The sequence below is a fragment of the Spermophilus citellus genome (assembly GCF_964194105.1).
Source record: "Spermophilus citellus genome assembly, chromosome: 15".
Taxonomy (NCBI): Eukaryota; Metazoa; Chordata; class Mammalia; order Rodentia; family Sciuridae; genus Spermophilus; species Spermophilus citellus.
This window is the reverse complement of record NC_138195.1, coordinates 83,455,382-83,470,644: the sequence shown is the minus strand read 5'-3', so window position 1 is coordinate 83,470,644 and position 15,263 is coordinate 83,455,382. Positions and strand designations below refer to the sequence as shown.

The 15,263-nt window shown below is 38.5% G+C and overlaps 1 protein-coding gene across 1 annotated transcript in view; it reads right to left on the bottom strand.

The window, feature by feature from the left end:
• Positions 1-15,263, bottom strand: part of ATRNL1 (attractin like 1) — a 716,619-nt gene that overhangs the window by 76,652 nt on the left and 624,704 nt on the right. The gene's annotated exons all lie outside the window — the stretch shown is intronic.

Here is a 15,263-nt window from a genome sequence, read left to right as displayed (position 1 = left end):
TCCAATTTTTTTAAAATGAAAGGACATTAATTTTATAATAAGAAAGCCAACCAATAAAATATCACAAATACCCACAATTGGGAGGGAGAAGAACTGGCAGATATTTGTGTCTGTGGTTATGGTGGACAGTGGACAGAATTGGGCAGCAGAAGAGAAATTATGCCTTCCTTCCACAGAAAAATCCCAATTCCCCTGTACCCTGCATGTACTTGTCTGTATTCACGCATGTGCACACATCTATAAACACCTGGCTATCAACATCACCGAGCTCTTTCCACAAAACTTGGGTTCCTGGCAACTACAGACAGGAGCTGCCAGATCATCTCATTGAGTATTTTATGCAAATTAACCTAGTGGAGACCTGAAATCCTTTAGGCTCTAACAGGACAGGACAGGACTATACACATGGCTTTACACATTTTTGTAATGCACTATAGGTTGTGACGCTCATTGTCTCTCCCTCTTTACTGAACACCAAGTTGCTATATATCTTCCAGTTTCCATGTGGTGAGATCAAATAAAATATATGCAAACATGAGTTCTTCTCCCTCCCAATTCATTTCCTTCCTCCCTCCATCTTTACACATCAAATACTTGTTTTGGAAAGAATATGAACTGAGGTAGGAAGTTTTGGCATTTGGGGAGTAAAAGAAGAAGGGCATCCTGCAGAGGGATCATCATGAACAAAGTCCTAGAGCTGGGGACACCAGCTTTGTGTTATATTTCTCTGGTGTGAAGCCCAAGCAGATAGTACAGAAAGGTGGTTCAATGCCAGATCATAGAGGCTTTAGGATGAACTCAAATATAAAAGGCACCAATTAAATAATAAATATTTGCCACTACATAGTTTCAAAAGAATATATCTGGACTTTGAAAGCAATTGAAGAAAAGTCAAACTTTTTCATATGGTCTGACACCAACTAGCCTAGGAGTTATGGGACTTAAGACTACCTGACAAGTTCTAGTGATAATCAGCTGTACAACTTGGGCAAACTGCACGCCCTCTTTAGGGCTTCTGGTTTTGTATGTATAAAATTAGAGAGATGGAATATACAAACACACTCATTCATTCCTTCAGCTAAGTATTGATGGTCTGTGGTGGCAGGGACCCTGCTATACATAGATGGCACGGTGATAAGGAAAGTTTGCCTTTACCTCTGTGTTGCTCATGGTTCAGCCAGGAAGGCAGTAAAATAAATAACTGCTATGCGATGACTGGATTAGGGGAAATGAGAGATCACCAAAGAAGCCCTGTTATGGGGGTCACTGGCGACCCCAGTAGGAAAGTTTGAATAGAGAAGTGGATGCTGAAGTCAAATTCTGGTGGTCTGGGAGCAAAGGTGATAATAGATACTAACATAAGGAGTTTGCTGGGAAGAAGTTGAAAGAGAAAGGCAAGAGATAGGATGAGTTCCAAGTTCCAGAGTTCTCCCATGTCTAAATGCTGTCTCTGCAAGAACACCATTTCACCTTGCAAGGTAGCAGCCTTGAGGGGGCAGCAGCCAATTCAATGTAAAAGCTCTAGTGCATGTGGATGAAAATCAATCACAAAGTGGCCACATTCCAAACACTAAAAGGAAATTAAGATCTGGAAATTATTACTGTGAGAACCAGTATAGTCTCAGTCTGTGGAGATGTTAAAAATATGAGATGGAAGCAGCACAGGACGGGAGAGGGGGCTGAACAGGATGGCCTCTGTCTGGTCCTGTTATGCTAATGATGCCCAGATTGCAAGAGAAAAGAGGACCAGTTTACTGGGAGAAAAGCATCCCAGGAACCCTAGCAGCCCTCAAGGCTAATGCTTCAGCAGTTAGTTGCCTGATATTTCTAGAAGTGTTATCAAGATGACCTTAGAGCCAAGAAATGGCAACATGGAATTCTATTGTTTTAAGACCATGTAACTATCAAATTAAATTTGATGAACCAGCTAATGTTTTCAACTAAGATTTCTGGTAATTCTCCTATTACAAATTTAACACTGATCATTTTTTAAAGGACAAATATGGTTTTGCTTTTTATTTTAAAGAAAAAAACAAATAGATAACAAATAGTTTTTTTTTTTGTCTTTTTTTTTTTTACCCTGTAAAATATAGGGATTTCAGAAAGACAGTTACATTAATCTTTGTGGTCAGAATTCAGGGTTATTAAGGTAAAGATTTGGATTTATTTTCTCATTAGCATTTTATAGATTGAACCAATTAGTCTGAGCAAGACTGAAATTCCCAGTATTTCCTAAAACTGACATCTGTGCCTTCTTAAGCTGCTGGCGACATACATGATGCAAATTTACCAATTACGAGACCCTGCGGCAGACGCGCACCAGAGGCCCTGAAGCCGTGGGTTTGACTCTGAAGCACTCTGGGACAAAGAGAAAATCATGTTTGATCTCTGAATCACTTTAAAATCCTGTGTAGCTTTTCTTCTGCAATTTTTTAAAAACATTATAAAATAGAGCAGATTAAATGTAAGCTTACCATATTTTGTGTAAGTACCTTGGTTTCTTTTTTAGTTCTCAATGCTGTTTTTAATATTTGCTGGTCAGGAAAACATTAGAATACAGGGATTAAAGCCATAAACTAAAGGAAAGAAAAAAATAAACCAGGTTCACATCCTGGTACTTTCCATTATGAGGTCTATAAATATTGGTGAGTTTTTGAGCCTTAATTTTACTGATATTGAGATGGCAGTATCCACCTTACAGGGGTTATTTCTGAGAAATTAAATGAGAAAATATAAGAAAGAACTTATTATAGTGATTGACTTAAAAACACTTGGTAAGTGCTCTTGTGGTGTTGTTTTGTTTGTTTTTTGGGATTTGTTCTCTGTGTGGGTATCTCTGCTTATGTGGACACTTAGACTACTTAAATATACTTTCTAAATTGACAAAGAGTCATAATAGGAATAACATTTGCATTAGAAGCCCCGCTCCTTATAATTGCTCAGTACACTGTGTTCATGTCAACATATTTTATGGATGTTTTTAATAGGGAAGAGCTTCTTAGTCTCATATCATGGTCTTGACATGCTTAATTATTTAAACATTTCCAAAAATTTTAACAAAAAAATATGGTAACAGATTGTAAGCACACTGTGATTCAGTAAATATATTTCATCTTGTTTAAAGCTTTTATGAACCTTGTTCCTAATGATGCATTAGAGATTCAACACTGATTCATCTATAAAATATGATTTAAAGATGGAAAGCAGAAGTAGAGAAAAAATCCACAAACTATTTAAAATTCAATATTTTGAGAACAGGGCATTCTCATGAACAAAATAAAGGTGAATGTGTAGTTTTAAAATCAAGGGAGTAAAGAGGAGAGCACAGAGGCATCCATGAGATCTGTTCCTTTTCAGGGTCTTGAATTTGTGAACAAGAAGGCTGTCAGATGAGGGGGTCTCAGATACTTCAAAAATAGTGCTGCCAGGGGGTCACACAGACCTGGCTCTAAAATCAGCTCTGCAGTTCTCTTGTTCTAAAGCCTTAAAATAAAAAATCGGGGCAAGTAGAGCAACCTCTCTGAAATTTCATTTCTTTAGCTTAAAATAGGGATACATTTTTGCTAAGGGAACAGAGCCATAGGAAATTGTTCACGTTCTAGAATACAATGGGACTAGGAAATAAATAGAGACCACATGCACACCAAATTCCAGGCTAAGTAAGCTTCTGAGGTTCATCCTGGAACCAAATAACCAAACAAAAATTATTTCAGTGATAAAATAATTGCAGCCTATAATCTTAGGTTAACCTAAGGAACATGGAACATGACCTACTTGCAAATGAGGCCTGAGAAAATACTTTTTATTTTGAGGTCATTTTAGACAAAGAAAAGTTTTAAAAAGTTCTCATCTGTTCTTTACCCAGTTCCCCCTAATGAAACATTTTAAATCATTGGAAAAAATGATCAGGAAATAAACATTAATGTAGTATTACTGAGTAAGCTACAGACTTTATCTGAATTTCACCAGTTTTCCCATTTATGTTTCATTTCTGGTCCTGAATTTAATTCAGGATCCCCCCTACATGTATAATCATTACTCTCGAATCTGTGTTGGTGCTTATGTCTTTGATTGTCTTTCCTTTCTTGGGCACTGTTCAAGAGTTCTGGCCATATTGTTTTGTAGACTGTTCCTCAATCTGGATTATCCAATTGGGAGATTACACTGGTGTCATGAATTTACTGAGAGTACCACACAAGTGATTTCTGCTCTTCTTACTGTAACATGAGAGAGGGGCCGGGATTTCTCTCTTTTTCTATTGGTCATCTTAACCTTGTTCATTTGAATGAGGTTACACCTGCTATGTTCATGCAAAAGTTTAGTTTTCCCCTCTCTAATCAATAAATGACTTCTGGGAAGATATTTTGAAACTATGAAAATATGTTTTTTTCTATCATATTTTGTCCTGTTAATTTTATATTCCATTAATGGTTCTTGTCCTTAATAATTACTATTGTGGTTTTTGTCTAATGGTGACCTCTCCATTTCCTTCATTTTCTCTACACTCATTTGTTAGAATTCTAGGGTAAGGAAGTGCTTCCCCTTCTCTTCCACCTCTTTATCTAGTTGGCTTTACCTCAGTTAGTATGGATTCATGGATATTTAATTTACTCTTTGAATTATAATCAAACACTAATTTATTTTGTTTAAGTTGTCACAGCTTTGGCCATCAGCTGGCTCCTTCAGTTCGGCTTCTGTGTCCTTTCAATATGTTCTCATATTGAGTGCTAAATTATTTTCTGGAACCATAAAATAATGTTCCAAGCTCAACTTGTATCTTCTCTTCTTAGCTCAGGATTAACCATTTACATTAAAGCCCTGGTTCCTTTTATTGGAGAACAGCTGTAAGAAAACAAGATATTGGGTGTTAAGTACATTCATTGCTATGGACATTTCATTGCATCTAGTCCCTCAGTGGACAGAGCTAAGAAACAAAGATGTTCACTACACCCATGGGCACATCTATATTTCTATAAATAGCTGCCTATGGGTGAGTGCGTTCATATTGATCTCTCCAATTCCTATCTGACACTCCAGGATTAACTCTAGTCTTCTCACTTTTCTCACGTGCATCTTTTTTCCCTGACAATGAGAAGCCACAGTGTATTTGCTTTGTTTAATCCTAGCGTAGACATAGTAGTGTCAGAATCACACCCAGGCCCCTGTGTGTAGAAGAAACAAATGTACCAGCACTAGTGTGTTCGGATATAGTTCTTTGTTGGTATTTTTACCTTTTGCCTTACATAATTCATAAGTAATTAGATCCTGAAGTAACTTAGGTTATTCTTTTCTCCCTGTCCCTGTAACACACTTGTTTATTTATTTGTAGTATAATTAGTTTCAATTTTTAGTTTGTATCCCATGTTAGTTTCTGCCTCATCCTGATTATGTTTACAGATTTTCTGGATTTGTAAAACTTCATGTTTCTGATTTGCTAAGGGAACAGAGCCATAGGAAATTGTCATACTCAGCAAATGTCACCCCCTCTGCCCTCTGCTCCCTTTCACTGCCCCATCTTTATAACTCACATCCACTCTACTTTCTTCAGTGAACCAACCTTCTTATTTCTGGTTTATCATTCTTTTATATCTTTTTTTTTTGAATAAATGAAGAGATATCTTCAAATTTCATATATTCTCTATTTTGTACATCAAGGGCAACAGAAAATACTTTTAAGCACCTTACTTTTCTCACTTAGCAATATGTTCTTGGAAATGATTTCATCTTAGTTCCTAGCGATCTAGCTTCCTTCCTTCCTTCCTTCCTTTCTTGTTCTTGTATAGAGCCATTTATGAGTTTTGTGCTGTTATAATTTGAATATGAAGTGTCCCCCAAAGGCTCATGGGAGACATGAGTTTGGTATTAAATGCTTGGTCCTCAATGCAGTCATGTCCAGAGGTGGGGTTTTGGGAAAGTGCTGGGATCATGAATGCTCTGACCTCACCAGTGACTTCCCTGATGGATTTGTAATTTGATGGCATTATCTGAAGGTGGTAGAGACCATAGAAGGCAAACCCAGGTGGAGGAAGCAGGTCACCAGGAGCAGCCTGGAAGTGCATCTCATCCCTGTCCCTAATCCCTACCCTGCTTTCCGACTACCATGGGATGAGCATTTTTGCTCAGCCGTGCCCTTCTGCCACAATGTACTGCTTCACCGCAGGCCTGAGACAATGAAGCCAGCTGACCGTAGACTGAAACCTCAGGAAACTGTGAGCAAAAATAAATCTTTCCCTATTTAAGTTGTTTTTTCTTGGTTATTTTGTCACAGTAATGGAAAGCTAACACATGTACTTAGAAAAAAATATTGAGATAACCACTGCATATGTATTTTCATATTGCTGGAGCAATATTACTACAATTTTGAGAAGTAGGATTGCTGGGACAAAGGAATACCTGTGTACTTTTGTTAGATATTTCCAAATCCCCCTCCAGCAAGGCTATACCACTGTGCATTCTCACCAGTGATATGCTGTCATAATTTTTTTTTTTTTTAAAGAGAGAGTGAGAGAGGAGAGAGAGAGAGAGAGAGAGAGAGAGAGAGAATTTTTTAATATTTATTTTTTAGTTCTCGGCGGACACAACATCTTTGTTTGTATGTGGTGCTGAGGATCGAACCCGGGCCGCACGCATGCGAGGCGAGCGCGCTACCGCTTGAGCCACATCCCCAGCCCCATGTCATAATTTTTAACTTTCACCAACATGAAAGATGAGAAGTAGTATCTGAGTAGTGTTTTAATTTGCATTCCTGAGTAATATTTTTAATGCAGATGAAAGAAGAAGGTTGAGGGGAGTCTTGGACAGATAGGCAAGAACTGCATAAAGAGGTAAAATAGAACTTAGGAGAATCCCAAAAAGATTTCAAGTTACCTAAGAAGCCTAGCAAAAGATGATTTCAAAGCACTGGAGAAAATAAAAAGCAATAATAATACAAGAACTAAAATGGTCTACTAGAGGTGAAAAGGCAAACAGGGAAAACTCTGTGTTGCATTAGGTATAAGATAAGCTTAAGTAGATTGACTTGTTTTTACATACAAGAGAAAAGGCTAATAATAATGCTTAAAACAGACTTTTAAAATATTTGCAAAATCTGCCTCAAAGAGCAACTGTGATCTAATAAAAATCCTCAGCAAAGCTATATAGTCAAGCCATAATAAGAAGAAGCTGTAAATGGATGGTCCAGGCATGAGAAGCAGAGTCTGGTGACACACCCCTAAGTCACCAAACAAAGAGTAGGAATTCTGAGCCTGCTTTAAGCCATGAGAAGGAAGAAGAATCAATGAACCATTCATTTTCCAGAAAGGGAAAAGGGAGTTTTATAAACAATCAAAAAATGCTCTTATGAATAATAAAAACAATCAAAGTGATGTTTCTTTACATATGGAAAAAAGACTCAAAGAAATCCATTTAACATAGAAGAAAACCAGCTATCAAACATGATGGGCTAAAATGACAGACCCAGCAAATAGTGAGGAATCTTTAACCTCAGTAAAGTTTTCAGTCCTAATTTCATAAACCAAATTTGAAATGAGAGACTTAAGGAGGTTTTTCATTTGTTTTACAAACTGAGAGGCACCTAGAATTAATTTATATCAAGGCACATAGACCAATGACATGATCAAGTGCAGCAGACAGTATGAATTCACAGCTAGCTCAAGAGGTAGACTCTGGGAAGTTAGTGTCAACAGGTGCAGGTGAGCACAAGAGGAGGAAAAAGATTGACATGCGCATTGACTTCTGTGTGCCTTGGGTGCCATTTACCCCTGGGGATATAATAATCAGGGGAAATTACCACCCCTAGAGTGCCTAGGTAGGATGGAGAGAGTATAATGAACATTTTATAGAATATGAAAAATCAAAAGTAGTGGACAGAGAATGGATGGAGAAAGGAATAAGTTTCACAGAAGAAGAGAAGCTTAAATTAGAAATTCTCTTGGAGGAAAAGAAGAGGGGTGTGTGCAGGGGGCCATTGGGAGGCCAGTCCAGGCAGACAGACTAGTCCATGCAAAGGTATAGAGGTGTGGTACTTTTGGAGCAAGGAGAGTTGCATTTTTTTTTCAATTTTTAGTTGTATATGGACACAATATCTTCATTTTGTTTATTTAGTTTTCTGTGGTGCTGAGGATCAAACCCAGTGCCTCATGTGCAAGGCAAGCAGTCTGCACTGAGCCCCAGCCCCAGCCCCAGCCCCAGCCCTAGCCCAGGACTGCATTTTTAAAGTCACTCTGGAATCCAGCTCTTTGAGGCATTTTACTTCTCCTAAAATCTCTGTATTTGCAAATAACATCAAAAGGGTCAGGGAAAGCCAATGGCATTTTGGATAGGATAGGATAAATTTCAAAAGTGACCCTGGAATATCAGAGAAATCAACTGCCTCTCTTTTCTTGAGCAAGAAAAACAGTGAGGCATATATACAAAATGCAAAATAGCAGAAAAGCCCAGGAAGGGACAGAGAAGTCCTACTGAACTGCCAATGGGAAGATGGAACCAATGGCAGTTGGTTTTAAAGCAGAGGTTAGAGATTTGGCTCAAGCGGTAGCGCGCTCGCCTGGCATGCGTGCGGCCTGGGTTCGATCCTCAGCACCACATACCAACAAAGATGTTGTGTCCGCCGAGAACTAAAAATAAATATTAAAATTCTCTCTCTCTCTCTTTTAAATAAATAAATAAATAAAATAAAGCAGAGGTTAGGCACTGAGAAACAGGGTCCTTGGGCTGGCTCTGTCACACAGGAGAAGGCAAACTCGGAGGAAGTCTTTTCAAGGTGAGCCACAGTTTCCTCATATGTCAAACAAAGGTACAGAACTACCTCTAGAGTCCCTTCATACCCCATGTTCCCGGAGTCAGTGACATTTAGGAAGATTGAAGGGCTCTGAGAGTCAGAGAGGAGAAGCTGGAAGTTGGGCCCTTCAAGGCACAGATGGAAGAAGACTGGAGTCTTGCATGGGACCTGAACCAAAGGCTGGGAGGTGATTTCAAAATTGCCTTGTACACATGATAAATTATTTAGGGAGCATAATCAGCTGTTCTCTGTTTCTGGGGAGATGAGAACAAGAAGAAAGAGAACAAAAGAAAATAGGATCAAATTGCATGAAGACTGTTAAATAACAGGATGATTTAGCCCCGGAAGTCACAAGCATGCCTTTTGGGGAAGTCTTTAGAAACAGTCTGTCTGTCCAGGATGATTCTGGACAGGGTCACCAGCTGTGGCTACAGGCCATCAGAGGAGCCAGATGTCATTTCATTGCCCTTCCTAGCTCTCTGTTTCTGCTGTTGTATAATATTATGCATAAATAGAGTAATACCAAATTACCCCATTTATACATTTTATGCATCTATTAATATGGACAACAGCTTCCTTTCCATTTTACCAGTAAAGTTTTGAATACAAATGCAACTTGGCCTCTCCCCATTACAGCTCTGCTTTCAGAGCTAATTGCCTTGCAGAACACTTAAGGAGTCATTTTTCATTATGATGGTGAGCAAGGGGAAGGCAGATGGCACAGTCATGTTATTGATTTGATGATCCTTGCCTGGCTTGTTGGATAAATGGAACTGAATGTATGGTCACTACATCCAGACTTTTAGGGGCTTCAAGGTTCAATTGAAATTATATCAGACAGCAGGTCCAGGGGACAAGAATCCATTTATTCCCCAGGGCTTCTAAATGATGATCCCTGGGACCATGTAGGAATCCTCAAACCACTTCTCTGGAGTCCTGTGGACCAATTTAAGTCCCAGCTCTCAAGGAAGAAGCTAAGGAACTCTCTCTTGAGTTTTGCCAGTGTTTTTCAGGCATGACTGCTCTGGACATGCTGTCCATCAATTAAGGAAGTTTGCTTAATTTGCATGAGCTATGCTCATTTGCAGATTATAAGTTGGACAAATGGAGATGAATTAATCATTTTTCTGAGGGCCATTAACTTTTTCCCTAAAAGCCCTTTGAGAATGATCATGTGGCCTTAAGGTGTTGATGCAATTATAGCCAACGTTCAACATTTGTAGAATGACGTTTCTACTGCTGGTGCTTGCTCCTCCCCTGGGACTTACATTAAGAATAAGGGATAAAAATACCTTTGGTAAATGCTATTGGCACCATGATACTATATGTGACAGGATCTGAGATTCAACCCAGAACTTTTATCAAACTTGAACACACTCCCTCTAGATATTCTGTGGAACCCCTGGCCTAATGACATGGTCCTCAGAAAAATGTTTATGTGGGAAGAAGAAAAACCTTATTTTATTAGCATTTCAACACTTTGCTGGTAAGAAGAATTATTTTCTAAGATTACTTAAATTTCTTTTATTATCTAGAAAGTTTCTGTCAGCCTTTCTGGGCTCTGTGTGGCAAATATTGTGCAGTAATGCCTTGTAAGAGGTGAATTATTGTTATTTTCTTTTTCTAGCTAGATTTTGCAGCATGGTACAATAAATGTGAGGGAGGGATAAAGTCCTTTCATGCATGAGGGATTCAGAGATTTTGGTTCTAGTCCCTGCTCACCTACAAACTCACTGATCACAGATATATCTCTCCCCATCTCTAGCTCTCCAGGTTGGTTTTCTTTTCAAAATATGAAGTAGGAGGCTGGGGTTTTGGCTCATTGGTAGAGCATTTGCCTCGAATGTGTGAGGCACTAGGTTCAATCCTCAGCACCACATAAAAAATAAATAAATAAAATAAAATAAAGGTATTATGTCCATCTATAACTAAAAAAAAACTATAAAAATATGAAGTAGAAATAAATGACTTTTAAAACCATTTCCAGAGCTCTAAAAATGCTAACATTCTTTGACACTTAGAATTACCCATCCATCCTTAAAATGAAGAAAGCAGCCACTATGGACTGAATGTTGGTGTCTCTCCTCACCTTCCACCCAGATTCACATGTTGCGGGGGGGACTTTGGGCAGGAGTAGGTTTAGATAAAATCATGAGGATAGATCTTCATGATGAGATTAGTTCCTTTGTAAGAAGAGACCAGAGCCCTCTATCTATCATGTGAGCTTACAGAAAGAAGGTGACCATCTGCAAACCAGGAAGAGGACTTTCAACATATACTGTTATGCCAGGCACCTTGATCTTGGACTTCCTAGCCTCTGGAACTCTGAGAAATACATCTTTGTTAGTTAAAGATTTATTTACCCATACACTAGTATTTTAATGTACAGATCAACTCACTGAGACAGCAGCTTTCTCTTTAATTCATTACCAATTAAAAGTATAAATTACAATTTAAGTAATAGGCAGTTTCATACAGACCATGGTGTTGGCTATTACAAGAAATACCAGGGGTGGAACTAATTTATCCTTTACCTTTTATCTAACCACGAAATTCTTATTTTGTGATTTTTGCTTCATAGTTTGCTTACTGTAAACAAATCTTGATTTTCTCCTTTAGCTTTGTAAGTTGAACTTTACTTGTTTGCTGTTTTCCTCTTTGACCACAATAATTTATTAAACCAGTCAATTATTATTTACTAGTCATTTCTAGAAGTGCCAGAAAGAATGACAGGCAGGATAGAAGGAAAGGAAAAGAGAAATGTGTTGGCCATGTCTCAGGGCTGTTGGTCTCATTTTTCACGTCTCAATCTCTGACTTCTCATGTGAGTTTGTTTCTAACTGCTTATCTTGAAAACAGTTGAGTTAACTTTTAGGGCTAACTCATTTCTGCAGCATGTTTAATTGATTGTGTTTTCTAGTCTTTGAGTTTCTTGTCCTTATGTTTTTCTTTGCTTCCATTATACATAGTTCAATTTCTCTTGTGGTAGGGATTTTCTCCAAACAAAGGAAAGATAACATGGCACCATCAGTATCAATGTGCACATACCACAACTCTGTTGTAACACTGTTGCAACTCTATACTATAGAAATAGAATGCCCAATCAGAATGTGTATTACTATATGGGAGACAAAGAGCTGGCAAGTATGGAGGAACTAATAAGAGGTATATAACCCAATGCCTTCTGCTTTCAGTGCTCAGCTTTCGGATGTGAATCTGTTGGGCCAGTGCTGGCACTAATAAATGCTGCTTCCTGCTGAATGCCCTTGTGCCCTGATTCTCCGTGAGAATGCCACAACACTTCAATTAGTCATCACACAAAGATAAAATTTAAAAATCTCAAATGGGAGGACTATAACCATATCATGTCACAGTGACACTAGTCAATAAGAGAAAAAGTAAATATTTCTTGAATGAATAAAGGTAATAAATAAAAATCCACATGACCACATTTTGGATAGAAGAAAAAGTTTTTCTTACTGTTGATTTCAGGGTCTTTTGAATATTAGATATTTTTTGAAGCAGAGTAATATTTATCAATAATAATCTCAGACACTTATTCCCATCCCTGTTGTCTTGGGGGCCTTTGGCCTAATTTTATAGTTTATTTTGCCACTTTTTTCTTTCTCCTTTATTAAGACACATGTACTAGCTATAAGAAATATTTGGATTTGAGGGTAAGAACATAACATGCCACAATTTTTATACTGAATTCTTGATACAACTCAGTAGTTCTATTTCTTATTCAGCTCCCTCTAACAAAGGAAGTGCTAAGATTAGATCAACAGATGTGTCTCTACAAGTGTGAAGATATTTATAGAGGCAGAGTTATGAAGGAAAAGGAGTTCAGAGGGACAGAAACTCCAGAGGCTTCTGGAAAATGGAGATTTGCTTTTAAAAACTGGCTTCAGAGGAAAGAATACTCCACTGAAAACCTGCGGGCCTGGAGTCTGTCTCTGAGATCATGGAGAACATTCTACCTCTCACTGGCATTTTGAGATTCCTTTCACTCCCTTCTAAAATAGGGGCATTGTTATAGTTTGGACCTGGAATGTCCCCCAAAGGTTCAGTTGTTGAAGGCTCAGACCCTAGTGCAGCAGTGTTCAGAGGTGGGGCTTTTGGGAAACCACTGGATCAAGAGGGCTCTGATCTCATCAGTGGGTGAATCACAACGGAGTCATCATTTGATGGCAGTATTGAAAGGGGGTGGAGACTGTAGGAGGTAGGACCTACTTGGGGGAAGTAGGTCACTAGGGTGTGCTTGAAAGGGTATATGTTGTACCCAGCCCCTTCCTCTCTTCTTTCTCTGTTTCCTGGATGCCACCAGGTGAGAAGCTTGGCTCTGCCACTCCCCTCTGCCATGATAGTTGGCCTCACTGCAGGCCTAGAAAGGGAGCCAGCCTCTGAAACCAAGAGCAAAATAAATCTTTTCTTCTCTAAGTTGATTTTCTCAGGTACTCCATCACAGAAATGGAAAGCTAATATTAGCACTATGAACTATTTACATCTTTCAAACATATATTTTATTCCTTATAAGAATATTGAGAAATAGACTTTATTAACAGATTATTTAGATTTTTTTTTAATTTAAGGAGTGATGCTCATTAATTTTTGTCACTGACAAGCAAGGCATAGGAAAATAAGGTTTCTCAAGTAGTCTTGAGTAGTTGGAAAGATAAGTAAAAATACAACTTAAAAGTGAATTACTTGGGGCTGAGGCTGAGCTCAGGGGTAGAGCGCTTGCCTTGTACATATGGGGCACTGGGTTCAATCCTTAGCACCACATAAAATAAATAAATAAATATATATTTTGTGTTCACCTACAACTATATATATTTATTTATTTATAAAAGTGAATTACTTGCTCTTACTTTCCCAATATGTCTTAACATATTTGGTAGTGAAACTATACCAAGGGGCTAGAGTGAAATACATCTAGGAGTCCAACCCAATCCCATCATCGTATACATAAGAAAACAGGGCTCAGATACTAAGCAACTTGCCCTGTTCACACAGCTATCCAGTGGCAGAGCTGGGTCTCTATCTCCAGGATTGTGACTCTAAGTCTGTAGTTAAAACTTACAAGTTTAAATTCTTTTCCTCTGTCTGCCTGCCCCTGTTGCTATTATATACAATCATAGTTTCATTAGCAGATGTGCCACACCTTGCACATACTTTACCTAATTGCTGCAGTTAAATCGCCAGGAAAGATAAATTTGTCCTCTTTGCCCCCTTAAGCCCAGTGCTCAGCAGAGATCTTATTGGGCTTTCCTCTTTAACTGGGTTTAAAGCTTCTTCAGAAATAAGGGCTACCCAGAATATCCCTGTCTTCATCCAGAGAAGCACTGTATCATTCAGGCTGAGGATTCAATGGCCCTGGGTTTGAATTCTGCTTCACTCAGTCAGTGGCTATAGTGGCCATTATAGTGGCCTTGGGCCAGTCATTTAATCCCTGTGGGAATTCAGTTTTTTCATCAGTAAAAGTGGCTTCTCAGAGTCATTAAGAGGGTTAAACCAATGAATATACATAGAAAGCTTCTAATACTAGAATTACTAGTGCTCTTCCTCCACCTCTTTCCATTTGGGTAAGACAAAGTTCTTTTTGTCATTGTTATAAATAAGAAAAGCATTCATGACACAGTTGGGTAGACTATTGTTTTAAACATTATATAGTGTTTCCAAATTATTCTAAAAAAAACTGATCATCCTGCTAAAACTTCTAAGTCTAAAGTAGAAAATTTCAAAACCCTAGGCTTTCCAGCAGTATTCTCTTTGGTAATGTCAGAGTCAATCATACATGGGACAGGATCATGGCAAATTTGACTTTTAGTTGAAGCACGTAGCTTCTTTGCAACCATGGACATTTGGGACCCTGGGATTTTTAATCCAAGTGAGAGAAGTTAGTCTGTTTCTCATTAGAAAGGATCCATAAATTGTGAAATCCATAATCTTCCATCACAAAGTGACAGTGGTCATTATCATTTTCAATTTATGCTTTTGAAGAGCTTTATTTGCTTCAACCACATTTCATTGTAATATGACTCTAAAATGCGTGGGGACAGTGCTGTCCAGGGTGACTGGAGATACGAGTGGTTGCCCGTGTCATGCACCAGAGTTACTTACTGTGTCCTGTTTTCATGGGAATGTCAGTTTTGCAATGACTTTGAGGTCAGAGGAGAAAGTGGCTGCACAATGAGCATGTGCCAACAACAAAGATCTGCATGAGCCCACGAGAGTCTGGCATGCTCCGTGGGGCTTGCTCACAGCAGAGCAGAAGGAAGCCGCAGGGCTACTGGTCGGGGGAGCAGGGAACCTGATGAGTCCAGCTCTCGGAATGCCACAAAACCTGTTTAAAATCTTCTGCTTTACTATTCTCAGCCACCTAAAGGGAGAATTGCTCACAAGCACTTAAATTCATTATATTAAAAAAAATTAAAAAGATTAATGCTTGGGTAATCTAAGGGATGAATCCGTAGAGTTTTTC